Consider the following 21,321-nt stretch of genomic DNA (forward strand, 5'->3'; position numbering starts at 1 on the left):
GTGCCTCTTAAATGGCTTAGCTCGTTCCTAAGTCAGAGATCCCAAGTTGTCCAAATATCAAATAAATCATCCAAACCAATAGACCTGATATATGGAGGCCCTCAAGGGTCTATCCTCAGTCCTGTGCTTTTCCTGCTTTTCGTGAACGATATAAAATCATCGCTTTTGCATGGAAAATTGGTGCACTTTGCCGATGATACGACTCTCTTTTTCAATCCAATGTCAAGCGAAGTTTTGTAACAACAGGCTTTTGTTGACATCAACAACTGTGTCCAATACTTCCACAGCCTCAATCTAACAACAAACTCTTCAAAAACCAACGTTTTGAAATTGGCTTGTGCACTGCGGGCAACCAGTGTGAGCCGGCCATTTTGTTAGATGACTCCACACTGGAAGAAGTCTGCTCCTCAAAATTCCTAGGAATACACCTCGATCGAGGGCTGACTTGGAATGAGCATATTGACTATGTTTGCGCAAAAATCTGCTCAGGCATTTTTGTTTTGAGATCTTTAGCCAAATACTGTCCGAGTCAGGTACTGATTACGGCGTATTACGGCTTGATTTACCCCCATCTTGCCTACGGAGTGGTCCTTTGGGGAGCTTGCGCAAACACTCAGTTTCAAAGAGCATTCAGACTCCAAAAAAAAGCAATTAGAGTAATCGCCAAAATCAAATTTAGAGAGTCGTGCAGGGAAGCTTTCAAGAAATTGCAGCTGTTGACTCTGCCGTGCCTCTACATTTTGGAAACAACTTTGTTTTGTATGAGTAAATGTGCCTTAACCAGAGGCCAAGACATACACATGTATGAGACGCGTGGCAGAGCAAACTACCGGACTGGGAGACACAGAACGGTAGTTTATGAACGCCTACCCTCGCAAGCGGGTGTGTATTTCCTCAGCAGACTGCCGAATTCAATTAAAAATGCCCCAACGCCTAAGGCGCTAAAGACTCGCCTCAAACGCTTCTTGGTGTCTCAGGCATTCTATAATGTGGGTGAGCTTTTGGCATTCGACTGGGAGACCGCCCAATTAGAAGACCGACTCTGCTGTGCTAAGTGGGCTGCATTGGCGAAGAATGAAAGAGGCGTGATTGTAAAATTGTAAGTATGAATGTGTATTGTGTGTATGAATGCCTGGAATTTTAGAAACCCCGTATTGACGTTTGCCATACAATGTATATACAATGTCGCTGCAATAAAAAAGATTTTGATTTAGATTTTTTTTATTTTTTATTGCTGATTGGTTCTTACATTAGTTTGGCCGCTATGATAAAAGCAATATGTTAGTCGCGCTGGAGATTTCTGAACCATCGGAAGGAGGCGGTTCATACGCAGGAAAGTCTTATTCTGGCCCTTAGATACGTTTCTGGGAGGTAAAACAGAAATAATAGCATAGTAAATTTATTTTTTATATGGATCCCTTTCACATTCTAATAAGCGAAACATCAAAAGTTTTGTGACCACTCCAACAGCGTAAGTGGGGTTATACTAGTGGTAAATTAACGCCATATTTTTAGGTATGACTATGATTACTATTATTGATATAATTATAAGTACGTACGCTTATCTAAAATTAAAGTGTACTAATATATAGCTAGCTATAGTGATTTAAATTTTTTGATTACATATTTATGCTCAAAAGTTGTCTGAATTTCTAATTGCTTACAGAACTGTTAATGTAACTCTATTTAGGTGTAATACAACTGATTTATTAGGTCATAACGAAATGTAATGTTGTTAAAAGACACTTGCATTTAAATAAAGAGAGAAAATCGTAAATTATATTTCCTACGACTAATATTTCACATATATTATCTCATAACGTCTCTCCAATGCTAGTGACAAATTAAACTGGTGATAAACTGTTCTAAGAACAGTGTTCTACATCTACTCTACATGTAAAAGAGAAATAAAGATAATAAATAATATCGGAGTGATAAAAGCGTTGATAGACGAAGATCAACCCCCCCCCCCCAACACTTTTAAGCTGTAAGTAAATTCCCGAAAATTTTGAAGTAGCAGCAGAATTTAAAACATGTACAGTACAAATGTGGAAATATTAACAGCGTATTTATTACTAAATTATTATATATTATAAGTTTAGTACTTTTTATACAACAGACCTATGATGGAGAATTTTTTGGAATTTTCTAATTATTAATAGAATAAATTATATACTTCCATTTGGCTTCAAACCAAACATATGCATTAGCTCCGTCATGTACTGAAAAAAATTACACAAGATTCCAAATAACCAAAGGTAATAAAAATTAAAGCTATTGTTGAAATTATAAGCATAAAATCGAATGCATATCTCTTGGATACATGCTCACACAGTAGCCCCATACATCTGTTACACTTCTTCAGTCTTCCTTTCGACAATAAATTACGAGTCCGAAGCTATTGACGTGCTAAGATATTTACGTAAAACCAATTTATAATTACAAGATAACACTGATTAGAAATTTAAACTGGGGTTTGGCAGGTCGAAAATTATACCATAAATTTATGGTAACTCTGTGAAAGTTTGTCCTATTAATACACACCTTGATTATACACAACTCGCCATTCTTACTGACGAGGGACAGGTTAACGACATACGATAGAGTGAGAAGTGGTGGGGGGGGGGGGGGGGTGTTTACACGTTGACTGCTGTACAACGCAACCCGCGACTATATTCCCTCAAGTCTGCTGTACTTCAGTCTCGACATGGTGCCGCAGTGAATATATTAATTTGACATACGCCACCATTCGTTAAAGAGAAATGCATGTATTTCAACAATGCGGTGAATATAAAGGGAAATATCTTGGATGCATTAAAATTCCTTAATAACGGCTTGAATTTCAACTTGAGGGAGCGTTTTACGTTTAGTGATGTGATCTCACTTCGTTGTGGAATACGGGTAAGGGTCATAATTAATTTTGTGGCCAAAACCATTGCCTAGCGATATTTAATGCAAATTTCGAATGAAACGAAGAATAACATTAAGTTCTGGTCGTGATATATTGTTATATACAAGTCATAAATAACTTCACAGGAGACACAAAAACCAAATTCTATTGTCACTCAACGAGGAATTACAGGTCTTTAAGTAGGAAATTTGGGCAGTTTTGTTATTGGGTCAAAATAAGAACGGCTGAAGTTAAATAACTGAACTTTTACTGTATGTATTAGATGTATAGCTTTAGGAAATGCCAAGTTTTTTAATACTTTATGATTTATAGAAATAATTGTACTTTTTAATCAAACCTAAATTAATAAAACTTTATATCTTTTAAATAAAATGTTTCTTAAGGCAATTAATGTTTTATATATAATAAATATGTTATTCCTCTAGTCATATTTCATGTATATACTGTAAGAGTTTTTATTATTTAAACTGTATTTCTTTTGGCCTGTTTATAAAATGATATTAAATTCTGCTTCAAACATCTAACATTACTAGTGCAATAATCCAAATTTTGTTAATTTTTCTTGCCAGAAGACATTAAAAGGTTTTGCCTAAATTTTTGTTTTCTACCTAAAACCGACCGCATGACAGAATGCGCTAAATCAGATGTTCCTAACAAACCAATCACCAAAACAAATATAAACCCAACCATTTATAAAGGACAACATAGAGAATTACAATTTAGAAAACTATAACTGAAACATTAATTTCCATAAATGTAGCAACAGTGAGCGATTTCCCTTTTTAAGGTTTCAAGTAATAACAATTTTATGGGACTTTAAAGCTAAGAAAATACTGAACATCGGCATTAATGGTCCTAGCAGTTTAAGTTGTTCCGCCGACTTAGTGGCGCTACTGAATAATTCAGATATTGAACAAAAGCATGATTAAACATGAGAGTGGCCAATCAGCTGAGTGCGGAGGCGGGAGTGAAGTCGGGTTGCTAACACGACATCATCTATTTGACATGCAAGCAATATAACCCACTTACCTCGCGCTATTGTTAGCAAGAAAATACTGAACATCGGCATTAATGGTCTTAGTAGTTTAAGTTGTTTGGTGGCGCTGCTGAATAATTCAGATATTCAACAAAAGCATGATTAAACATGAGAGTGGCCAATCAGCTGAGTGCGGAGGCGGGAGTGAAGTCGGGTTGCTAACACGACATCATCTATTTGACATGCAAGCAATATAACCCACTTACCTCGCGCTATTGTTAGCAAAGAAAATACTGAACATCGGCATTAATGGACTTAGTAGTTTAAGTTGTTTGGTGGCGCTGCTGAATAATTCAGATATTCAACAAAAGCATGATTAAAAATAAGAGTGGCCAATCAGCTGAGTGCGGGGGCGGGCGTGAAGTCGGGTTGCTAACACGACATCATCTATTTGACATGCAAGCAATATAACCCACTTACCTCGCGCTATTGTTAGCAAAGAAATACTTTGAACATCGGCGTTGACAAAGATCTATTTTTTACTTACAAATTTTATTAAGTTAAATTTAACTTATTTGTTTACATATATATTTGAACCGTAAAAAGTGAGTGGCCTCTGTAGTGTAATGGTAGCATGCTCGTCCGGCGGGCGTGAAAGATCCGGGTTGCTAAGTCCCAGCAAAGCAAGTAATTTTCTATTTGACATGCAAGCAATATAACCAGGTTACCCCGCGCTATTGATTATACAAGAAAATAAACTGAAATCATTACTGCACCTATAGATCTGCATTAAGTGGATAATTTTTGTCATGTCTTGCAGTAATGATGTACACAGTTTGATTGCTTTACCCTGTATTTGTCTAGGAATTTATTTATCACACTGTATATAAGTGTGTGTGTGTGTGTGTGTGTGTGTGTGTGTGTGTGTGTGTGTGTGTGTGTGTGCGCGCGCGCGCGCGCGCACGCGTGCATAATAATTTAACTAACTTTATTTACTTAAAATATTTTATAAATACTTACATTTTTATCGTCGAAAAAGGACAAAATAAATTGAAAGGAATATTTACCAATATTTAGCCATGTAAATATAAAAAGTTATTGCTGATCTACAAATTTATTAATTATTACTTGGAAAATGGCATTGAGAAAAATCAAAAGTCTGCTCTTAAAAATCGCTAAATCTCACTATGTACGAAAGTTATTAAATGAAGTAATATATAATTTTAAATTCAAATTTGAGATTTAATCTATTATGAAAAAAGGGACATGCACACTCTCCCTTCATAATTAATGCGATCACGAAAACCTAATGAAGAAATCTGAAGAGTATATCAGACAATACCTCTTTACTAATATGTAGAAGAATTTAATAATAATTTATTGCATCAATTTTTAAACATTGAACTTTCAGTATTTCCATTAGCTATACGTAAATTTTATATGAAAAATATTATTTAAAAAAATTTAATTTGTTTTAAATTTGATTAATGTTTATAATTAAGGAAAATGTTTGTTAGTACAACTCCTAATTGCATTACTGAGCTTTAGCTTACCACGGTAATCCTACTTATAGAAACGTATCTAATTTAAGGATTGGTGTGTAACGTGATTCCGTGTAACTTGATTGATCAACGTTACTACTCGTTAGTTAATTGGTTAAAAGTTTTAAAATTGCATGCTGAACAACATCAAAGAGAAAATTAGTGGGTTAACGTGATTCCGTGTAAAGTAATTGATCAATACGAGACTCCAATCAAAAGGTTTACTGTAGGTCAATTGTGTTACTAGTATTGAGTAGTCTCAAGTTTCCTACTACTCGATAGTTAATTGATTAAAATGATTGCTGAAAAATATCAAAAACGGAAAATTGGTGTTTATCGTGAGTAGTGTGATACGAGAAGAGGGTTTACCGTAGGACAATTGAGTTACTACTAATGATTAGTTTCAAGTTACAATTCGATAGTTGATTGATTAAAACTATTGAAATAGCTTGCTGATAACTAACAAACTGAAGAATGTTTTAAGTTAACTTGATAGTTAATTTATGAAAATGATTTAAATGGGTTGGATAAAAGTATCGAATTGAAGAATTAGTAGTTACGATTAGGAGTTACGTGAGTAGTACGATATTCCAATCAGAGAGTTTACTGTAGGCGAGTAGCGCCATAGAGTTGATAATCCTCATTACAGTGATTAGTGCTTGGGTTGACGTGCACTGTGTCTCTCTCTAGCGCGTCGTTTTAAATTGAATGTCGAGAGATATTATGAATTTATTGCAACGATGTTTCATCCATCAACTGTCAAACACTTCATTAACTAGTGTTTATCTATTTCACCCGGCATAATCATAACTATAAATATAAAACATGACTTTCCCTCCATTAATCTGTTGTAAATACAACAGGAAAAATATCCTGCTGTGAAAACACATATCCTTTATTTTAAAATCGTAAATACCTGGGCTATTTTCAGCACTAAGTAACCTGTGTAAGATAATATTTATTTATAGCAATTGCGTTAAGAGACTGTTCTTGTCTAATCTTTTTTATTTAATTTCCCTTGTTTAAGGCAAAATGTTTACTCTTGTAAATTGACTTGTTAGATCCACTTAACTATACATGTCTTAGATGATTTAACTTGCGTAGTTCCTTTTACAAGTTAATTAAGCGGAACGCTGGCTATTTGCTCATTACACAATTCTGCCCGTCCGGGAAAAACCGGACGGTTTTTAAATCGTGGTCTGTTGATTTTAATACTCCACGATTCCGCCCGGACGGGAAAAAGACAATCGAACAAATCGTGAGGAAGTCACTGCAAATCCTTCCATAACTTTCAAATAAGCCACTGAAACACAAACTGAAGACGCCGCCATAACGTAACCTAAAATCAAAGTGAATGCACTGCAAGGTACACAAAGTGTGCATTTGGTTACATAGGCCACTGAGCCGGGAAGACGACACGGCTACTGTGTAGCTACAGTGACACTGGAGTATACGGCTACAACACGAGTATAAATCGTCCGCATACGGCGGGACTCACAACACAAGTGGGGCAAAGCGCAGACTACAAGGTTTGATTACAGAGCGGGAAGCAGTCCGTACAACACAATGTGATTGAATGTCCGATTATGCCATGTGGGGGGAATTTCGACGACTCCTGATGCCAACAGAGGTTGCCATTGATTATTTTCTAACTTGCATGTATGTTTGTGAAAGAAACTGATCTGTAACAATGTACATTTATGTACACTGTTACATTTACACTTTTGTGTATTTTATATTATTTGAAGCCATACGATAAATAAGTAATGCATGTTGAATATCCAATGGAACACCTCGCTGCAGTTATTCTACGTTTAATTTTATTTTCGTGCACGTAAATTATTTGAGCAAATATATTGTTAATACCGCTATGTCATTGGCTTTCAAAGCTACATAGTCGCATTAATAAATAAAGAAATTGAATTTATACTCAGAGCCAAAGTCAGTCAATATTAGGTAAAATTCCGTTATAAAATCTTCAACTTTGTCTATGTACATCTTTGTAATGCTAAAGGAACTTCATATATTATTCAGCATTCTTAACTAGTACTAAGAAACAGTTTTACGGTAAACCGAGTCACGTCTTATCGCTATAAAGGTAACAGACTTGTAAACTGGTTAGCTGGGCTTGTAAATTTCTTTTTAATAGAAATACGGTAAATCACGTATGTATATAAACAAAAAAACCAACAACGACAACACCACTCATTAAACTCTCTAAAGGTGCCGTGTACTTTTGTGTGTAACATTGTTGCAGTTCTTTAAAACTCTTAAGCCGTTATAATCAACAAAAGATGACAGAGTATCTAACCGTTTTATATTTTATCAAGGTTAAAGAATCTAAATGTTCACTCACTTCCGTAAGAGGAACTCGAAAGTCACATATATCACACCTGTGACAGTACCATATGGTATGTAACTGTGTAAGTGGAGGGCGAGTAGGCCAGGTCAAGGGGCGAAGAGTGGCTAAGTAACCGATATCAGTGGTTTATCAATAACGTCAGGTAGGCGCAAGTGGCGCGGCTCCGCGGCGGTTATGTCAGGTGTCAGCTCCAGTCGTGTCGGCGTTAAGGTCTCAGCTGGCACGAGCGCCACAAATCACATCACACCTCACAACTGTTATCCTGACCAGGGCCCTGTATCCTGAATGCCACTGCAAATCGTTCCTTCACCTGTCATAAAACTTATGATCACGTTCTCATCAAGAGTTCACCAGAGTAAACTCTTTATGGAACTACATATTTTAAATTAAAAATTATTACTATGCTTCGATGATTTTATTCACTTAAGAGATAGTATAAGACACAGGATTTTTCGGGACATTTGGTATCGTTTAGTGTTACAAAAGATCAGTAACACTGTGCTTCGAGATTTGCAATATGCTCTCTCTCCCTTAGTTGAATAACCTAGGTTAAAATAAACAAATCGTATCAGATTAAGCAATAGGGATTAAAAGCGAGACATCTATGATAATATTTCAGTAGCCGACATAGTAACATTTCCCAATACACTAACAACAACACATTTGCATAGCTAACTCATCTTCAAATAGGCACTGCCACCTTACTTCTTAGTATGCATTTTTGTTTATTTATATATCATTTGTTACACTAACACCAAATTTCTACACTGTAAAGTAAATTCGAGAGTTGTTATAAATGATCATTAAAACTGTATTTTCTTATTTACGTTAAAGGTGCATATTAATTTATTATTCAACATTAAGAGTCGGCTGTATTGGCAGCCATCTCGATTTTAGCACTGTAAGAGCAACGTAAAACATTATGCACCTTTAAAATCTTAGCCTATCTTTAGTTGTGGATTTATTGAACTTGTCGTATTTTCAAGTATGCTTAATGCAATTCTAAAAATACTTTTAATCTGTTCAATTGTGGTTTTTTTTTAAGAATAACATATCGAGAAAATATTCTCTTTGTTATGTGTTATTAAAACTAAAAATGAAGTTTCCAAGAAAACTACTATCTATTATCTTGACAAAATGACAAACTTAAATATTAATGTTAATCGTGTAGAAAATAAGTTGTAAAGTGGGTGATGTTGTGTTGTGCTGCAATATTTTGTTCTGCATCTTACTAAAACATTCGTGTTTGATTAATAGGTAAGGGTGGAAAGACTTTATCAGTGTTAATTTTTTGTGTTATAAGCTGAACCTATCGTGTTGTAGACGTCTCCTATTATTCAGCATTTTTGTAATACCCTTTCCATCTGAAGAAAATAACAGCCTTACTTCATAGTTAGAAAGATTGTCAGTTGAATTAAACAAATTTGATAAATATTGTTTCAACTATTTTTTAGTTTTAAATGTTCCTCGTTGCTGTATTAATATGTATTATTGGTCACTGAATACAGGCCATAAGACTTATGCGGAAAGTTTTATTGTTGGTGTTAATAAGGGAATTATTTCTTCCAATATTACTTCACATAAAGCATTATAATATTTTATTGTGTCCATGTCAAAAGAATAATCACCTCAGTAGTAAGTAAACATTAATTAGGTCTGCCAATTATTATTATTCTATTATAAAATCTATAAATCTTCATATGAGGTCAATGTTTACATCGATAAACCTTATCTAATAATAAACGGTGCATTGCGTTCGTACAAGAGATCTTCTCGGCCTTATCTCATAGCAACGCTTTATCTGAAATAGATCAAATCAGATGTAGAAGCCAGATAGGCAACCATTCGCAGAAGTAACTTTTACCACTCTTTCTCTGATGTATTTGTGTATAGTATACAGTTTGTAATTCATAAATACCCATCACAGTATCTTGTTCGGTTTTAAACTGAGATTCTTGTTCTGTAAACGGCTCTTGTTGTTGATTTCAAAATGTTCCGTCTGAAGAAGATATGATGAGGTGGTTGTATGTTTGTTATTCATGGTAACGGTAAAAATCCGTAAAAGTAATATTAACCTTACAGTGATGTCATATTGTTACAAAACAATCAAACCTAATACAAAACAGAAATTATACTGTAATTATTACGTAATAATATCATACAACCTTTTGTTGTAGTTGTAAGTAAGTATGAAATTATTTTTGGTTTGAACACACATCCTCGTATAATAAAATGAGAAATTGAGTAAATAATTAAATCAATACATAGAGAGGCCAACGTAAATGAAAAATGGTTCATGACACCAAAATTACAAGAATAAGAGATTCGTTGAAATACTATACCAATATTGTTATAGCTGTACAAACAGTATCCAGTTTCAAACATATTCGATTTCAAACAGAGGTGTTTCCAGTAGATCACTGAATATGATTTAACACAACACGCAGTAGATGTAATTACTAACCGCAATGCGGCTATCGTATTGATTGTCGTACTGTATTACTAGTTAAGAGAAAGACTGTGATTAATTACTAATAAATCTACATAAAAGCGGATATAAACCATCTGACAACAGTTCCAAGAGTAATGGTGCATGATATGCGCTGATGGATAAAATTATGTATAAACAGTATGTAATGATTGTTATATGGTTCGATTAGTAAAATTAGTCAATAGTCTACAGACCTAGGGGCTACAGTTATTCCCGAAGTGATTGAAATTCTTATCTTCTTTGTGGGAAGAAAGGCTGGAAAGAGAAATAACCAAAAGAAAACGATTTATTTTAATCTACGAAATAGAAATTAAAAATGTAGAAAGGACATAATTATTATTATGGATTAGGCCTTTAAAGATCTATTATTGGTCTATTGTAAGGCTCAGTGTTCTTTAATCTTTAGTGAAAAGTGTTTTTCGTTGGTTTGAATTCGGGTGTTATTTCCACTAACTATAACATTTGATTGTTATCTCAATATTAAGTAAATATTAACTGAGGCTGTCAATTATTATTATTCTATAAAACCTATAAATCTTCAAATAAGGTCAATGTTTACATCGATAAACCTTATCGAATAATACACGTTGCATTGTTTTCGTACAAACCTGTTTTCCACGCCCCTCTCGGCCTTATCTCACGGCAACGCTTTATCTGAAATAGATAAAACCAGATGTGGAAGCCAGATACGCGACTATTCGCAGTTGAAAGGTCATACTGATCTTTCTTTGGTATTATTTTGTTAATAAAAATTGTAAAATTAGTTTTTAAATCTTAAGAACCAAACTATTGCCACTAACGAAATTGGGGTACGAATGCATTGTTAAATTTTATTTTATTTTTAATCTTAAGGGGAGATGTACGCCCATAAGAGCTACATGTTAAATTTACACAATTCATGTTCCTTTTTCTCAGGAACTACTTAAGATAGGACAATGAAATTTGTACCACATGTTTATGATATAGTTTTTTAGATACCCTACAAACGGTTTTGAAAAAGCATATACTTTTCTTGATTTTCTTTGTAAAATATGTGTTTTGTTGCAAACAAGTTTTTGGAAAAACTTTTTTATATTTTTTTAATGTGGGCAAATTTTTTATATTCGGGTAGGGAATGTATAGTAATCTGTCCTAAATATGTGGTAAAAATTTGAAAGCTTTCCCTCATATACTTCCTGAGATAAAGGAACATATATATAGAAAAACACGGTTTTCGGTAATCTGTGTAGGAATAAAACTGTTACATACTTTTATCCATAATTAAAACATTCCAGGTTCATAATTATTTTCCTGTTCATTTCTTTCTATTTTTCTGTTCTCAATATCTTGTGGTTGAACTTTTCTATGCTGGTTACCCCGGAAACACCTCTTCCTACATAATTTCGTAGATCTAGGCATGATAAACGAATTCAATCACTAAAAAATCACAACGTCTGAAACAACACAAACACAATAAAGTTATAACTGTTATAAGAATCATGTGTTCATATGCAGATGATAATAAAGCATTCAAGCAATGCAGGATAGCTAATATGAAAAGAAAAATCATCCATTGATTAAAAATCGTCATTATATATCAAACTGATGAACACAGAGCTGCACCTTGAGATAATGCAGCATGTTACTAAATTATTTGATGAATGAATAAATGTGGAGCGCCATAAAATTTTTACTATTTAAGATTTACTCCACTATTGATCGTTCAGTCACTTGAGTAACAAGCATTTTAAATCACAATCCTTGTTTAATCATAATGATCATGTTTGTTCACAAGATAAAGTAGAAGAACTTTTCACAGTATAATAATATTATATTATAACATAATTAACCAGTTAAATCGGAGATCTTTAGTCATAAAAGAACTTGTCATTGTGTATCAATAACGATTGGAGACGCTTTGTGGGGTAAACACAATGATAACCTCTTCTGCTCAGGCTTGCGCGCCTGTTGTCATAATAACTATAACCATAACTAGGCCTAATACATGTTTTCTTATTAACACCGAGGCGTTGAAAATTCGTTATACTAATATATTCCGAAATATTTCGCCATCGATGTGGAAAGCCATTTTTCAGTTAACCGGAAATGCAATTAATGCGCATCCGTCTGTACATGTGAGTGGAAATGGGCAGAGCTACATCTTGATAGGCTTAATCTTAAACAACCAAAGGACAATAAATAGCATCATCAGTAATCAATATGACTTTTTATCACTAGCTGGAAGCTTTTACCACAGAGTATATAGTACCTTATTTCTCTGTGCTTTTACCCTTGAAAATAATTATTGGGAAGTTTTGCCAGTACTTTTACTTTGCCCAGTGTATTGCAAGTTTACTTTTATGAATCGATTGAATTACAGTACTAACCACGATAATCTATCTGTAGAGTACACGAGTACTGGGAGTACCACGCCTTGTGTTGTAGATCCCTGGGGACAGGTAAGTTGTGGCCGGCGGACTGCACGACACTGACCTATCGGCCGCGTTATCTGTGGGCGAAGTACCGTCCGGACCCCCGCCTGTCCTGGAGTCGTGACGTGACTCTAGGTTGTGCCATCCAAGGTTGTGAAGGGCTGTAGATCTTAGAGATCAGACTTTTGGAAGTATTCGTGACTCTGTACTATATGTTTGGAGTTTAAAATACCGAACTATTTAGATAATCGCCATTTGGGTTTGCCCTGTTCTCATGACCTATGCTTTCGGAGGTCAGGTTCTAGTAGCATTGAATCAATTCACGAGTTTTACCGTTTAATTGGTCATATGGGACACACAGATCATGTTGTTCTCTGGCAGGAGCTCTCTATTTGCCTACTCTTCTAAAGAAAAAGTTTTAGTTGTGACCACTAACAACTCAAAGAAAAGGAGATTTTTAAAAAGTATACGATTCCTTCTAGAGAACAAAGGCTGAACAGTCTCCTTATGGAGAACAAAGATGGTGAGTAGTCTATTGAAGTTACAACAGGTTTTGGAAATACCAAGAGCATTAAGCTTGTAAATCCCTAGCTTAGTTTGGTCAATGTCCACCAGAGCTGCAAGGGCTGCGTGCTATTATTAGATAATCAACCGCTTATCACAGGTTTGGAATCCTGGTTAGTTAAAAGTAATAGTATCGTGGTTATATTTGTGTTTTAATTTTATTGTCCCTGCTGGTTCACATTTTCAATTTTTTTTCATCTGGTAATTTGACAAATATCTCAAAAGTAAATGAAACATTGTTAGGTACGTTTACAAAAAGTTTATTTGAAAACGTTTTGCTCGGATACGTAGGTTTGAGGATATCGCCCACCGTTTCTGAAGAAACCCAAGTTGCACTGCAATCAATTTTATGTCGACCACGACTTCGACAGTTTATGATTTCCGAGTTTGTTCACTTTCTACATCCACTGGTGGACTGGAGGCACGCTGGCGGTAATCAAGTCGATTACCAGCGATGTACCCACTTCGTTACCTGCTGATGGCTTTCTACAGCCCTCTGTCTTCCGTCTTGGCAGCCGAGTCATGCCTGCCGTCACTCTAGGCGATGTTTTCTTTCCTATTACCTCAGCCGATCTCATTATTTTAGCATCTGATCACGCCGAGAGGACGGGAACTACTCGATGAAAGCTTCAATCGGAAACGAAACTCATTGATAAGGTCAGGCAGTGAAAGTAGAAAACCTTTCAAAATTATTACTCGATTAAACCTGGAACTGTCACGTCAATTCGTCGAAACTCTCTTTGTTGTGTTTTATTTGACTAATTTCACAATGAAAAGGGGCACAGTCGTCAAAATATAAACTTTTGATTGTAGATTTAAACAAAACATCTTCACGCGATTCTATTGAATTCTTATTCTACATTTGGCATTTAGCTATAAACGAAATAAGATTTGTGGTATAAACTGAAGTCACTGAACTATGAAACTCCTTCAAGTAGTCGGACCTTTCCTGAAGGGTTAAACTTGTATAAGGGTATTTAATAAAATTTTAAATTTATAAAAAAAAACTGCAGTAGCCAATAAAATATTAATATTAGTATAATTTTAAAAGAAAGAGGTTTTTAATAGTCTTTGTCATATTTTATTCTAAAAGATTATATATTTTATTTTTATTTTTTTTAAATTAATTTTTCTCTTCTAAAATATCTGAAACTATAGCTGAACATTTTACTTTTAAGTTACCGAATTGTCTTCGGGATAGGTAGGGTAAAATCGGATTGTTTTGGTGTAACGTATTATATCAAAGAGTGATAACAAAATATTGGATTTCAACAAACAGATTGATTTAAGTGGGAGATTTTGGGGGTCAATTTCAGATTCAACAAAATGGAAGACATCTTAACTCTTTCTCTAGGTCTAGTAATGGACTGTGTAACACCTCTGGTTCGACGCTCACTTATATCTTCTACAATTTCACCTCTAAATTCAAGAAATATTGTTAAACAATTTTAAAATAAATCTGATTATTGCTATTATGTTTCAGTGTCCGTTTATATCTCCAACAAGTTGGCATTTATAAGTCCAATAAAGCTTTTTTAATAAACTTTACACTTAATAATTATCGTGGGAACGGTTGAATCAACGCAAACGTTTAGTTCAGCTCCAGTTCACCTTCCTCTTAGTGCAGCGTCTGGAATCTGACAGTCAGTCACAGACTGGACCTCCTGGAATTTAAAGTCAAGTCCGTCTAAAGAGATCTGAAAAAAGTCGGAGACGAAGTAGCTCAAAATGAACACTTTACATCTTCTCTGATATCCAGATTATAAAATATTACGCAATCTGGGTGAAGATGTATTCTCATTGTCTCATCAGGTGCACAATTAAATGCACTGCGATGTTTTAGACACGATCTAAGCAAGCTTTAGCAATCGCGGTTTCCACACAAATGTAGCTATCGTAGGAAGGATCAAAGTGAATGTTTAGTTTGCCTCCAGTTTACCTTCCTCTTAGTGCAGCGTCTGAAATCTGGACTAATGGAATCTGGAGTCATGTTCGTCTGAAGAGAAAAAAAAAACAATAATGAAATAGACGGAAATTAACACTTTATATCTTTTCGACCTCACAGTCTGTGACAGAGAGCGTCAAATTTCAGACGTTGCCTGGAAGAGCAATTGAACCAGAGCTGAACTAAACTTACACTTTAAACTCGCATTAGTTATATAGACTTTGAAAATTTTACAAAATAACTTTTATGGTTGCAATTTCCAACTAAAGAATGTATATAAAGTGAACAAGAAAATCCATCCTTCCATATTTATAGTCTAACAAAACCAGCAATATTTCAGATAGAAACTGGCTTGCTTTTAATTTCGTACACAATAATTTCGAATATGTAGAAATTGTTATTATTTATAATGTTATGATAGTCTACCAGAGTGCTGGTCTTGTACCGTTTTACTGGCACATGAGGGTTAGCTTTGAAATTTAAATTTTTGTGAAGGTTCAAAAAGGAAAAGAAAACCTTCTGAAATAAATAAAGTTTAAACTAAAATAAAACTTCTTCTTGAAAATAATTCACTGGATTTAAAATTAAAATAAAAACTTCTTGATGACTTTTAAGTTCAAACTTGTAATATATTCGTCACTCAAAATGTACAAAGTTCTTACAGCTTGTCTTTTATTCAATTTTTCAAAATTCAAAACTTTTCACACCCTAATCTGATCTGGCAATTCTTCACTTTAAATTTATCTTCAAAATACAATTTTATTTTGTTACTAATTTTCTTTACTTTACTTTAACTACTACTTCTTTTCAGTGTTAGAATTTTTTATTGCTGAAAGCATCTGTAACAACCACAAAACTCTTTTAGTATTTTTACATAAAATTTTATATACATGTGCTCACTGCACCAATAAGTTTTATATTGCACAGATCAAAAGGACAAGTTCCTAAATTTCCCATTAAATTTAATTTTTACAATATTTCTTTCCCCAAAATTAATTAAAATAATTAAGAATGAATACTGACTGGACTCCAGTTAAAAAATTCACTTACCCCGCAGGTTCGATGACGATTAGCAAAAAAATAACTCTAAGCACTTTCAAAGACTACTCTTTACTACTGTACTTCCGATCAACTGAGACGGGAGGTACGGCACGTCTACCTAACCCCACCTCTCAATTTCGTTATCAAACACTCCCATCTGCGATGCGCGCCTCGCTGATAGAAGCTTCCTTTGTACTGTCCAGTCCTTATCATTCTTCTGGGCCTACTCCTTCCACCGGTAATACAGTTACCATAGAATTACAATTTAATACAATCGGTACAGTCTTATCAGAACTCACAAATCCAGCACATAAAATCACTGCACTGTGTTTATGCAATTAACAGACATGATATCATTGGTACTATAACCCACTGAGAGAAAGTTGCAATTGTACAAGATGTTAGAATTTTATGTTTCCACTGTTCAATTAGTTGGAAGGCTTTATCTTCATAACTTGGAGGTGGAGAACCTTGATGTGTTGTATACGCAGTAACATGGTGCTACATCCCACACTGCTTGGATTTCTATGACAGTGTTAAGAGACACGTTTTTTATTAAAAAGCTATGAATTTCGACGAAGAATAAACCAAATTCTAACTCACTAAAAACTTCACAATCCTTCCATCGTCAAAAATAAAACCTTCAAATAAAGAATCAGTAAAATAATCTTTTCACTGTTATTTTCGCAACCTGTAACTATAAGTAACACTCGAACTCATCTTGTAAACTGTTATTGTTTGGATTAGGCAGTGACTTTTCATTTCTTTAGAAGAACAGTTAACAAGAAGTAAGATAAAATCACAAATCCACCCTTAGTTTACTTATCATTTTTAAACTTTTATAAGACAAACACAGTAAGTCTAATATTAATTTTAAGGGTGTAAATGAAAGTTCATAATTTGTAAATAAAGTATTAACTTTTGGCTGTTATGCATAAATATATACTAAAACATATAGAAGATAAATTTATGATTTTGAGTGGTACATGGAGGCGAACTTAAAGACTCATTTAGATACGCTATGGGCATTAGTGTAATATATATATATATATATATATATATATATATATATATATATATATATATATATATACCAATATATATATATATAAATATGACAACTCACCTTCCGTTTGGGGGTCGTTTTATAAATGTGGTAGTGGGAAGAGTGCGAAAAGGAAGTGAGTGGTGGAATGAATAAGTAAAGAAAGAAATGGGTGATAACAGATGTGAGGGGATGAATGGGAGAGAAAGTAAACATGTAATTCAGATTTTTCAAGGCTTAATTCATAATAATAATTGAGTCATTCGTATATTTTTTATTTCGAATTTCTACTGTACAGATTGAAATCAATCGTTTTTAATAATATCAAAGAAAGATCAGTATAACTTTCAACTGTGAATATTCGTATCTGGCTTCCACATCTGGATCTACTCGTATTACAGATAAAACGTTACAGTGAGATAAGGCCGAGAGGGGCGTGGAAAACATGGCCTGTACGAACACAATGCACCGTTTATTATTGGATAGGGTTTATCGATGTAAACATTGACCTCATTTGGAGATTTATAGGTTTTATAGAATAATAATAATAATTATCAGACCCAGTCAATGTTTACTTAGCATTGAGGTAACAATCAAATGTTATAGTGCCTTATGTGAAGTGATATTAGTGGTGGAAATAATTCCTGAATTCACACCAACAAAAAAAACCTACTCTTGAGTCGCACCAGAGATAAATAATGAATGACTCAAGGCCTAATTGTTAATAATAATTGTGTTATTTATACATTTTTAATTTCGTATTTCTACTTTATAGATTGAAATCGATCGTCTTCTCTTGGCTATTTCTCCTTGCAGCCTTTTAATCACTTCAGCAATAATTGTACGCCCTAGATCTGTAGATTATTGACTAACGTTACTAATCGAACCATATAACAATCATTAGATACTTACTTTACATATGTTTATCCATCAGCGCATATCATGCACCATTACTCCTGGAACTGTTGTCAGAAGGTTTATATCCGCTATTATGTAGATTTAACATAATGGCGGTAATTCATTGGTAATTAATCACAGTCTTTCTCTTAACTAGTAATACAGTACGACAATCAATACGATAGCCGCATTGCGGTTAGTAATTACATCTACTGCGTGTTGTGTTAAATCATATTCAGTGATCTACTGGAAACACCTCTGTTTGAAATCGAATATGTTTGACACTGGACACTGATTGTACAGCTATAACAATATTGGTAGGGTATTTCAACGAATCTCTTATTCTTGTAATATTGGTGTCATATAAACACAGGAAAATTTGCCATCGATAAACATTAGCAACTGCTTCTTACGGTGGCATTTCAATATATTAATTTTATTATTTAACTCAATTTATTATTTTATATACGAATATGTGCATATAAAATTAATTAGTGTTGTATATCAAACCAAACATTATTTCATACTTACTTGCAACTACAACAAAAAGTTGTATGATTATATATTATTAACAATAAGAAATTACTGTAAGGACAATATTGCTTTTAAGGATCTTTACCATCTATCGCCATGAATAACATACAACGCCTGATATCTTCTTCAAACGGAACATTAGGAATCAACAATATTAGTCATTTACAGAACAAGAATCTCAGTTTGAACCCGACCATACTGCTGTGACGAACAATTAAGATAATTATGAATTACAAACTTTATACTATACAAAAATATATCGAAGGAAGAGTATTATAACTCACATATGTAAATACTTCCACACCTGGTTTTATCTATTTCAGATAGTGTTGCCAAGATAAGGCCGAGAAGAGCGCGGTAAACAGGCGCGGTACTAACACAAAGCACCCTTTATTATTGGCTAAGGTTTATCGATGTGAACATTGACCTCGTTTGGAGATTTATAGGTTTTACAGAATAATAATAATTGGCAGTCTCAGTTATTATTTACTCGCTGTTGAGGTAATTATTGATTTGAAATGTAAACAATAAAATGTTATAGTACCTTATGTGAAGTGATATTATTGGAGGAAATAATTCCCGAATTAACACCCAAAAAATGTTTTTAACAAAATAAGGCCTCTGATTCGGACCAGAGAGTAATGATCTAGTGATGTGAAAAGTAGTGTTAAATAAGAACAAATAATACATTCATTGAAGATTTAGAATGTTAGAAATAACCGAGACAATATTATTGACATTCATTATCATACCAAAAACTAGGTAATTTTGTTTTCTGTTTTAGTACATTTGATATTGTTGTGATGTGTAGTAACGTAAGAAATGTCTCTTTCCAGGGCTTGTGTAACTACCCGCACAAGGAATACTCTATTTTGTATACTTTAGACATTAAATTTATTACACATTAAAACAACTAAAATGTCTTAAAAATCATAAATAAATTAAAAGATAATAGATGACTTAAAACTGATATCTGATCACGGTTTTTCAATAATCATATTAGATAAAGTGAATTTTGTATACCATGTTACCCTCAGTTTGCAAGCTACAAAAATCTGTCTTAGATAAATACAGATCTGTGGAATCGTTTACCACCTCCGGAGCTGTTTCACTGCGGTAAAATAACAAGAAAAGCGAGACAATACGCACCGGCTTAATTGTATGTAAAAGAGCCTACAAGATAGTTCATGGCAGGGTGTTTGACACCGCAGAATTGATGGTGGGCAGGTACCGAGCAAGGTGCGATAGGTCGACAGTTTGACGGATGATGCTCCCGGGCCCAAGGCCAGCCGCTGTCTCGCCTCGGCCACCCAATTATCAAACATCGCTAAATGTCCTGTCTTCGCACAGGAGCCAATTGGGAGGCCTGCTCATTAATTTAATTTACATCTGGACACTACCTTACAAAAAAGTGTTGACCAAAAAACCCTTTTTGAATTGGTAAACGTATCAGGAGAACAGAGACTCCCTGTTATTTTCTTTAAATCGTAGTGTCGCGAGCTTTACTGCTACATTTTTTGCTGAGCCGTTTGCGTAAAATTTACAACCTAATGTGAATGGCAGTAATAAGAAAGAAACATGTAAATGGAACAGTAGTATACGGCGATGTAAAGGAATATTGTATACTCCATTAACTATAACACTAAAACTGTAACTATAAAAATCATTGTCATTGTAATTAACATAAATAATGGTTTTTAAAAGTTTCTAATGAGAATAACTAGCTCGATTTACTAAAAAAATTAACAGATATTTTTAAAATTATTTATTATTTTTAAATAAGTGAATTTATATTAATCAGTACCCACTTGAGTTACCGGCATGACAAAATTATAATACACCATCACTGACAAAAACAACGTAATTTTATCTTGTATTTATTCAGTTTATACTACCAGTAGAAAGTTTTATGAATTAACTATAGTGATTCGACAAAGGGAAAAATAGTACAGACAATATTAATTTTATAATAAATACTTAATTTGGGCTAGTTAAATGTTGCTCTTTGATATTTATTTGATCTTCTATTTTGTAACAGTTCACGGGATGATTTTTATTTAATTTAATAAACAGAATAAAGTTTTCTCAGGAAGTTTAAATAACTTTTTTCTAGAAAGATAATTTTTGATATGAAGAGATTATAATGTTGTATCTATGGGCACCCTCATCAACGTAAAAGTGCATACGTCAATTATTAATGGTACAAGCCTTCGCCATATCATGTCAGTAACAATAATATGGTAATTTATTCTGTTACGTACTTAGTTTTCGTTGGGGATGTGGAAATATATACCATACGACTGTTGCTACACACTTGATATCTACAAGAGAATATAGATAGAACTCACTCTAAAGTGACGTAACATGTTAATAAATGTAATTATATTTGATTACGCAATATTCTACAAATATAACCAATAGCAAAACCCCATTGAAGATGGAAATGTACTGAAGTTCCTTACAACAGAAAAAGTAATTTTTACAAGAACTTATCATGTATCATGGGTATTCTATCACCGTAGCACTCGAAATATCCAAAATGGTTTCAAACATGGCCTAAAAGTAAACTCAATCTAAAAAACATTCAATAGCGATTAAAGAAA

The 21,321-nt window shown here is 33.8% G+C and overlaps 1 protein-coding gene across 1 annotated transcript in view; it reads left to right on the forward strand.

Moving 5' to 3' along the window:
- Positions 1–21,321, forward strand: part of LOC124352889 (leishmanolysin-like peptidase) — a 357,650-nt gene that overhangs the window by 168,457 nt on the left and 167,872 nt on the right. The window lies entirely within an intron of this gene.

The sequence above is a fragment of the Homalodisca vitripennis genome, chromosome 1 (assembly GCF_021130785.1).
Source record: "Homalodisca vitripennis isolate AUS2020 chromosome 1, UT_GWSS_2.1, whole genome shotgun sequence".
Taxonomy (NCBI): domain Eukaryota; kingdom Metazoa; phylum Arthropoda; class Insecta; order Hemiptera; family Cicadellidae; genus Homalodisca; species Homalodisca vitripennis.